The sequence below is a fragment of the Juglans regia genome, chromosome 14 (genome assembly GCF_001411555.2).
Source record: "Juglans regia cultivar Chandler chromosome 14, Walnut 2.0, whole genome shotgun sequence".
Classification (NCBI taxonomy): domain Eukaryota; kingdom Viridiplantae; phylum Streptophyta; class Magnoliopsida; order Fagales; family Juglandaceae; genus Juglans; species Juglans regia.
In genome coordinates, this window is record NC_049914.1 from 4,247,801 (window position 1) to 4,255,072 (window position 7,272).

Here is a 7,272-nt window from a genome sequence, read left to right on the forward strand (position 1 = left end):
TGAGGTCCTTAAGAGGCTTTTTGGGGCTAAGTAGATATTACAGAAGGTTCATCCAAGGGTATGGAGGAGTAGCTACCCCCCTTACAAAGTTGCTAAAAAAATATGGGTTTAAGTGGACAGCTACTGCAGAAACAGCATTCCACGCACTCAAGGAGGCAGTGACTAAACCTCCAATTCTAGCCCTTCCTAATTTTTCATTCCCATTCGAAATTGAATGTGATGCTTCAGGGAAGGTTGTGGGGGCAATTCTTATGCAAAAGGGACATCCCATTGCATTTTATAGCCAGACTCTGAAGGGTAGAGCCTTGGATATGTCAACCTATGAGAATGAGCTCTTTGCACTGGTTTCTGCAGTACAACGATAGAGGCATTACCTCTTCGTTGTGAAGACAGACCATCAGAGTTTGAAGTTTTTATTAGACCAGAAGGTCGGCACTACTATGCAACAAAAGTGGATCAGCAAACTTCTAGGTTATGATTTCCTGGTGGAGTACAAAAGAGGGTCTGAGAATAGGGCAGCAGATGTCCTATCTAGGAGGGATGAAGATGAGAGTCCTATAGTACTCTCCATTATTTCAGTTCCCACTTGGAACTTGCTGGAAGAAGTGAAACAGAAGAGCGAAAGGAATCCTGAAGTGAAACTACTATTGCAAAAGGTGGAGAGTGGAGAAACAAAAGACAATAATTCCAGCTTTTTGAAATGGAGCCACTCGACTACATAGCACCACGGAACATCTACTGGCCAATTGGAAGAGCTGCAACTCAAGATGCATGAGCTACATTAGCATAATAAGACATCAACAAGCACTAGGAAGGGGAGGGGGAGGGCGAGGGCGAGGGGGGGAGAGAGAGAGAGAGAGAGAGAGCCATTAGCTTACAAGCACTTACATGTTCTTCGAGTTCGCTATCAAGAACATAAACAAGGCTGGTACCATCAGTAATCAAGGCCACTGGAGTTGAACCAGCTTCAGAACTTCCTCCAACATCACCTGCAACCCCAGCAATGACATGACAATGGCATCTTCCAAACTCCTTCTACATGACTCTTTAGAACTGCTATTAATTATTATCTGGGTCATCTTGCTTGTCAGGAGCTTAGAGGAGTAGCCAATTGATATGGCAGTTTCTTGCTTGTCCCCTGTCAAAACCCATACTTTGATACCTGAGGTTCTCAGAGATTCTATAGCTTCTGGCACCCCTTGTTGCAGTTTATCTTCAATACCAGAGGCACCTAGTATGCATAGATTGTTTTCAACACTGCTAGCAACCTTTCGAAGCAGAGCCGCTCTACCAATTAAAGCAGTGCTTGCAGCCTCAAAGGAAGAGTGTCATTGTTCAAATTCTGAAGCACACAGTTCCCGCATCCTAACAACAAGGGTTCTCAAACCAAGTGAGGAATAAGTTTGAAGATGGGCTTCAGTTGCCCGTATTATGCTCGTGTTCAAATATTTATCCACCACGCTGAACATGGTTGAGTCAGCACCTTTTACAAAGACTCTCACAGTCTTGTCAGGGCACCCCAATATTACTAACATCCTCTTTTGGTCACTATCAAACTCATGCAAACCCATTACATCAAACCTGCAATGCCAATTATGAGGGAATTCATCAATAAGAAGAGATTCTAAAGCTCACATCTTTTGAAAGAAGCCACATATAAAGATGATAGGTAGTCATTTGGAGTAATCAAGTATGACTACTCGACCCACTGCAACTACATTACCCAACAGTTTCGTAACTGATACTTTAAAACTATTAAGTATAAATTAACTCAAAATTATTCAAACCATTACAAGCCACCTATTACTTCTGTTTGTATATTGATTGATTATGACAAAGGAAAAATAATTGAATGTCAATTGTTACTGAATCTGAAAAGAACGTACAGGGATAGGGATAGGGATATGGATAGAGGGGGAGAGAGAGGGAGAGAGAGTTCTAAGAATTCTGAAACCACTATAGACTAACCAAAATTTCCTTCTACTAGTAAAAAACAAATCCAGCAAGAACAGTTGTAGCCACTCTGTCAAAGTTGTTCTAACAATGGTGTGGTCATCATAAATTCGTAATAGTCCTAGTTAGATAGAGAAGTGGTGATGCAGAGGAAGGGGAAAATGAACAATAGCACGTCTAATTACCTTTGCCTCTCTCCTTGAATATCAATAACTATATGGCTAGAGGTTCGTTCTATAAGCATAAAACCATAGGTGGCAGAAGCATACACCAATGCTTGTTCATCTGGAGACTCCCCTTGGTAATTTATTATCTTCACACTAGGATCAGATGTGTCGACAAGCAGAGGCACTATTGTATTGCAAGCTGCCAACGCAAGGAAGAAATCACCGACATGTTTACCTTCCTTTGTGCCATTTCCGCACTTTGATATTTGTAAAAGCTCCGAGTCAGGCTTTACCTTCATTTTTGGCCTTAGAACTTTCCCCTCCACTGATACCAAGTAAGGCAGCATAAGATGAAAACGTTATGCCAAGTAAAAACAAATTCAGAAACATTATAGATTATATTACAAGATAACAAAATGGTATTACCTTGAACAAAGTATCCTACTTGCTCAATTTTTGAATTCCCACAACTATAATCTTCTCCCCGTACGCTTGCTCATTGGAATTCCATCTTGTTCTCTGTAAGCATGCCAGTTTTATCTGAGAATACATACTTTACTTACCCTAAATCTTTGTTTATATTCAATGTTCTGCACTGAAATCTCGAATGCAATGCCTCATCATACATTTGGGTATCTCCGATCATGAAGTAAGCCTAACCAACCCGAACAAGCTCCATGGAAATGTACAGAGAAATGGGGATCATGATCTGGAAAACAATAACTGGCATGAGGAATGCGAATAACGTCTCCACTCCCCACTCGTAATAGTTAAAGTCTTTCCGTCCTCCCTTGGAGAAGTCTTGTTTTCTATAATAAGGCAAGTAATCCAACTCTTCCCTGTGGTTCAGCAACCAAATGAGGGCACAGATAGAAACAACCACGCATAGAGCAACAAGAAACATAGAAAGTATGATGATCTCGGAGTTCATATGGGTCTCAAGCCGACTCCTCTTAGATGGAGCTCCTGAGTTGTTGAGCATGGCTTTGGTGTCACGACCAGCATACACTATAACCCCAATTGCCCAATTAGTATTCTTCAGCTGACAGCCTCGAAGGACAATATTGGAGGGTCCAAGTGACAGCTTTTTTCCATCAATTTCCATGTTTGCATGAAACCCATAGATATTCCTATTTGGTTTTCACACTTGATCAACCCACTAACTTTTCCTTCATTAGGCATCTTCAAGAGGGTCTCTTGTTTCGCATAGCGAGTTTTCAAATTTGACTCCCCATCCAAAGTAATCGTCTGCACATATGCGACCCCAGTTGGGTCGCTAGTCAAGAGCAGCACCATATCACAAGGAAGTGTTTCCTTTGCTTGACTTCTGATCATTTCACCAACTTGGAGGTCCTTCCATTTTTTTGGTTGGAACTGATCATTAACCAAAACTGATGCCAACATGTTGTTCTCAATTCGGTCTAACCGGTGCCACCTATAGTCCTCATGTGCATCCTTCACAGCTGTAACTAACAGCACAAAGTGATGGGCACCAAGATGGACCTAATCTTAAAGATGTTTTGCAAGTTTCAGATGGGTCAATTACAAGGTCAAGAGCCAAGAAGATCAATGAAGCAATGCAAGGATTGGTGCAATCCACTTGAGACGAGTCTAGCAAGAGCCGAATATTCAAGATGGGCTTTAGAGAATGAAATCTAGTGACCATCCATGTGATACAAGCTATGGAAGAGCTTAACATAAACTAGGGCCTATTATTATGATTATGTGATTAAAGGTCTTGGACTTGTTTATTTCATTAAATGAGCTTATGTTATTAGTTATAGGAATTAGTCTAGAATAATTGGGTTTGAAGACGTTTGGTCCCCATATGTCTTATTTCTTATGAATTATGGATTTTGTACAGGCCTTGTATTTTGGCCAATGGCTTATTTGAAAAGTTATTTTTTAGGAACTAGGGTTTCAAAATGTTACTGTAGCCGAGTTACTGTAGTGTTGTACTGCAGCTGCGACACTGTTCACTCAGATGTATTTTTGGAAGATAGGGCATTATTTTGGCTAAGATTTTAATTAGGTTTTGGTTTAAATACTCTTTGTAGCCTCATTTTAACAAGTTTATAAAATTTAATGAATTTATTCATTGTGAGTTAAGTTTTACTCTTCTTATTCTTGATTGAACTTTTGTACTTATTAAAGGTAAATCACAATATCTGTGGCTTTCCTCCTTGTAATCTGGGTTCTTGAGACGGGTTCTTCAACGGGTCTAGATTTTAATATAATCTAGATTCTTGAAACGAGTTTTTATCGGGTCTAGATTCTCCATCTATTGACTTGATTTTAGCTTTCTTGGATGAATTTTTAAATTAATTGTGAATTTAAGAGATTTCATTCTTGCAGGTTGATATCACTAAGGCTAACAGCAAAATTGAAACTCCCCGGCCAAAAACGGCCAGCTGTGGGAGCTGATTCAGCACAACAATTACAAGAAAATATCTATGAAATTGTTCAAACAAATTTCATGGCAAAAATGAAATAATCGAATCCTTTGCAGTTCTTAAGAGTTTCCCGCAAACTCATACCTCTCATTTGTCTTCGCAGGATCATTTATATAAGGAAAATGCTACATGCCCCGCTGGGGGCTCCCGCTGGGAGCTCCCGCTGGGCATGTAACATTTTTTTATCTATTTATTTTAGTTTTTTTAATATAAATATTATTAATAATTTTAAATATTTTAAAAAATAAAATAAAAACTATAATATTATTAAAAAATATTTTTTTAATCAAGAAATAGAATAAAAAATAATATTTATTTTACTTCGTGATTAAGGAAGTATTTTTTAATAATTTTTTTTTACTTTCTGATTAAGAAAGTGTTTTTAAATGATATTTTAAATTTATTTTATTTTTTAAAAGTGTAAAAAAAATCTATATAAAAAATAAATTAAAAAAATACACATAAAAGAGTACATATTAAGCCCAGCAGGAACCCCAACGAAGCTGTAGCATGTCCATTTTAAATATTTAAAAAAATCATAATATTATTAAAAATATTTTCTTAATCATGAAGTAAAATAAAAAATTATAAAAAAATATTTTTTATTTTACTTCGTAATTAAGAAAATATATATTTTTTTACTTTTTGATTAAAAAAATATTTTCTTAATAATATTTTAAATTTATTATTTTTTTAAAATATTAAAAAATGTTAAAAAATTTAGATAAAAAATTATTTAAATAAAAAATATATAAAATAACCTACAGCCCCCAGCGGGGGCTGTAGCATCACCCTTTATATAAATCAACCTCGCATCCTCATCACTGATTTGCTTCTGGGACATGCTAAGCAGCTCGGAATCAGCCCCTCTGGACCCATATCTCACGGGCTTCGACCCCAAATCACCAAAACTCACTTCCCTGATAGAATTCCCCGCCGACTTGGACTGAATGGAAAAAACACTTCGTTGGGATGAGGAATTGAAATTTGGTTCCACATTAGAGGAACTCTCAAATGGGTTTTTCGATTCCATCTCGGAAAAAGAACCTGGGCGGCCAGAATTTGGTTTAGCTAGATCTAACAAGACAAGTGCAGTATATATGTCTCGGGAATTTGGAATTCTCGGATATGGGATCAAAAGGGGACGCTCAGAGGCCATGATCTGACAATTTGAGGCCTCTTGAACAGCACAGAGTTAACGATCACCAAAGTCATGAAATACCAGAAAGGTTATTTCGTTTTTTCATTCTATTTTCGATAAGTAAATAGCTCGAGGTGATTCGACCAATTGCCACGAAAGTTTACAACAACAACAGAAATTTAAGACAAGCAGCAAACCCAGGACGAATAGGAAAAGATCGGCCTAGTTAAATATTTAGCTGGAGATGCTAGTATTTGTTTCATTTGTGGATTTTTATTGATTAATAAAGAAAAAGAGATGTTGTCCTCTTCTGTTAAAGAAAATACAATATTTGATAAATATTTTTTAAGAAATTCTACTTGAAACATCCATTATCGACACGACAAACAATCAAACCAATCATTTTTGTAATTGATATGATAGGCATATACATATTTATCAAGTCAATAATATTACAAGAATATACACTTGGGTGACGAAAATAGCAAAACTCATATTTTTTAGATTGAATAAGATGGATAAAGACTTATTTAAACACTAGCTAGCATTTAATAAAATCTCAGTTTTTTATTTTGGCTTTAAGTTAAACATATATAGAGTTTTGATTCCATCAAGGTTCATCCCCATCGAAAAGTGACAAAGTGATGGCATCTTATGTAATTAAGGATATTAAAACAGAAGGATATTTTTTCTCAGTTTCAAAATGCCATATTATGGTTTACATACAAAGATTTTTTGTGTATTTATAACTTTATATATATATATATAGAAAAATAATAGTTACAGTTGTGAGTGCGCAAGTACTGTATAATTATTTTAAAAAAAGTGAATAAATACGAGATCCACATGAAAAGAAATTAATTTTTTAATAATAGACCACAATATTTTTCAAAGCGACTGTACCGCGCTTGTATATTCACGACTGTATATAGCATTACTCATATATATATAGGTACGAGATGACCCAAATTATCGCAATTTTAGTGAATTCTTGTTATTTTTTATTAGTATAATTACCCCTCTTTTTGAAACTATTAGTGACTTTTGCTTGTATGCATTATGATACAATTGTTTATATCCCATTAGAAAAAACATGAATTATTTGGACTTAAAACGCACAACACACACCTTATATGCATTCCACTTATTGAACATGATTAGGTTTTGATATAATCAAAAACATGGCAAAGGGCTTACCGACTTCATAAATATGACTAATGTTAAATACAGTTTTAGAGTGTACAAGTCTGAAGCATTTATTTGAAATATATGAATGAAATTTTTCATATTTATTCTAAATTTGACTATTATTAAAAAGGTAATGCGCTCGCTTTTATTTGTATAAATTATTTTTTCATAAAAATATCTATAAAATGTTTTGTCATGTTATTTTTTTTATTTTATCAACTAGCATTTAAAATATAGTGAAATAATCTCGTGACTACATAATGGGTTAGGTTTACTAATTAGATTGGTGCGTGATTCGAATGCACGTACAATAAGTTATTTATCTTTTATTTGAACAAATAATAATGGGTTTTTCAATGAAGAGGATCTT

The 7,272-nt window shown here is 35.6% G+C and overlaps 1 pseudogene; it reads right to left on the reverse strand.

Annotated features, from left to right (window-relative positions):
• Positions 1-644: 644 nt before the first annotated feature.
• LOC118344512 lies at positions 645-5,732 on the reverse strand (annotated as a pseudogene).
• Positions 5,733-7,272: the final 1,540 nt, after the last annotated feature.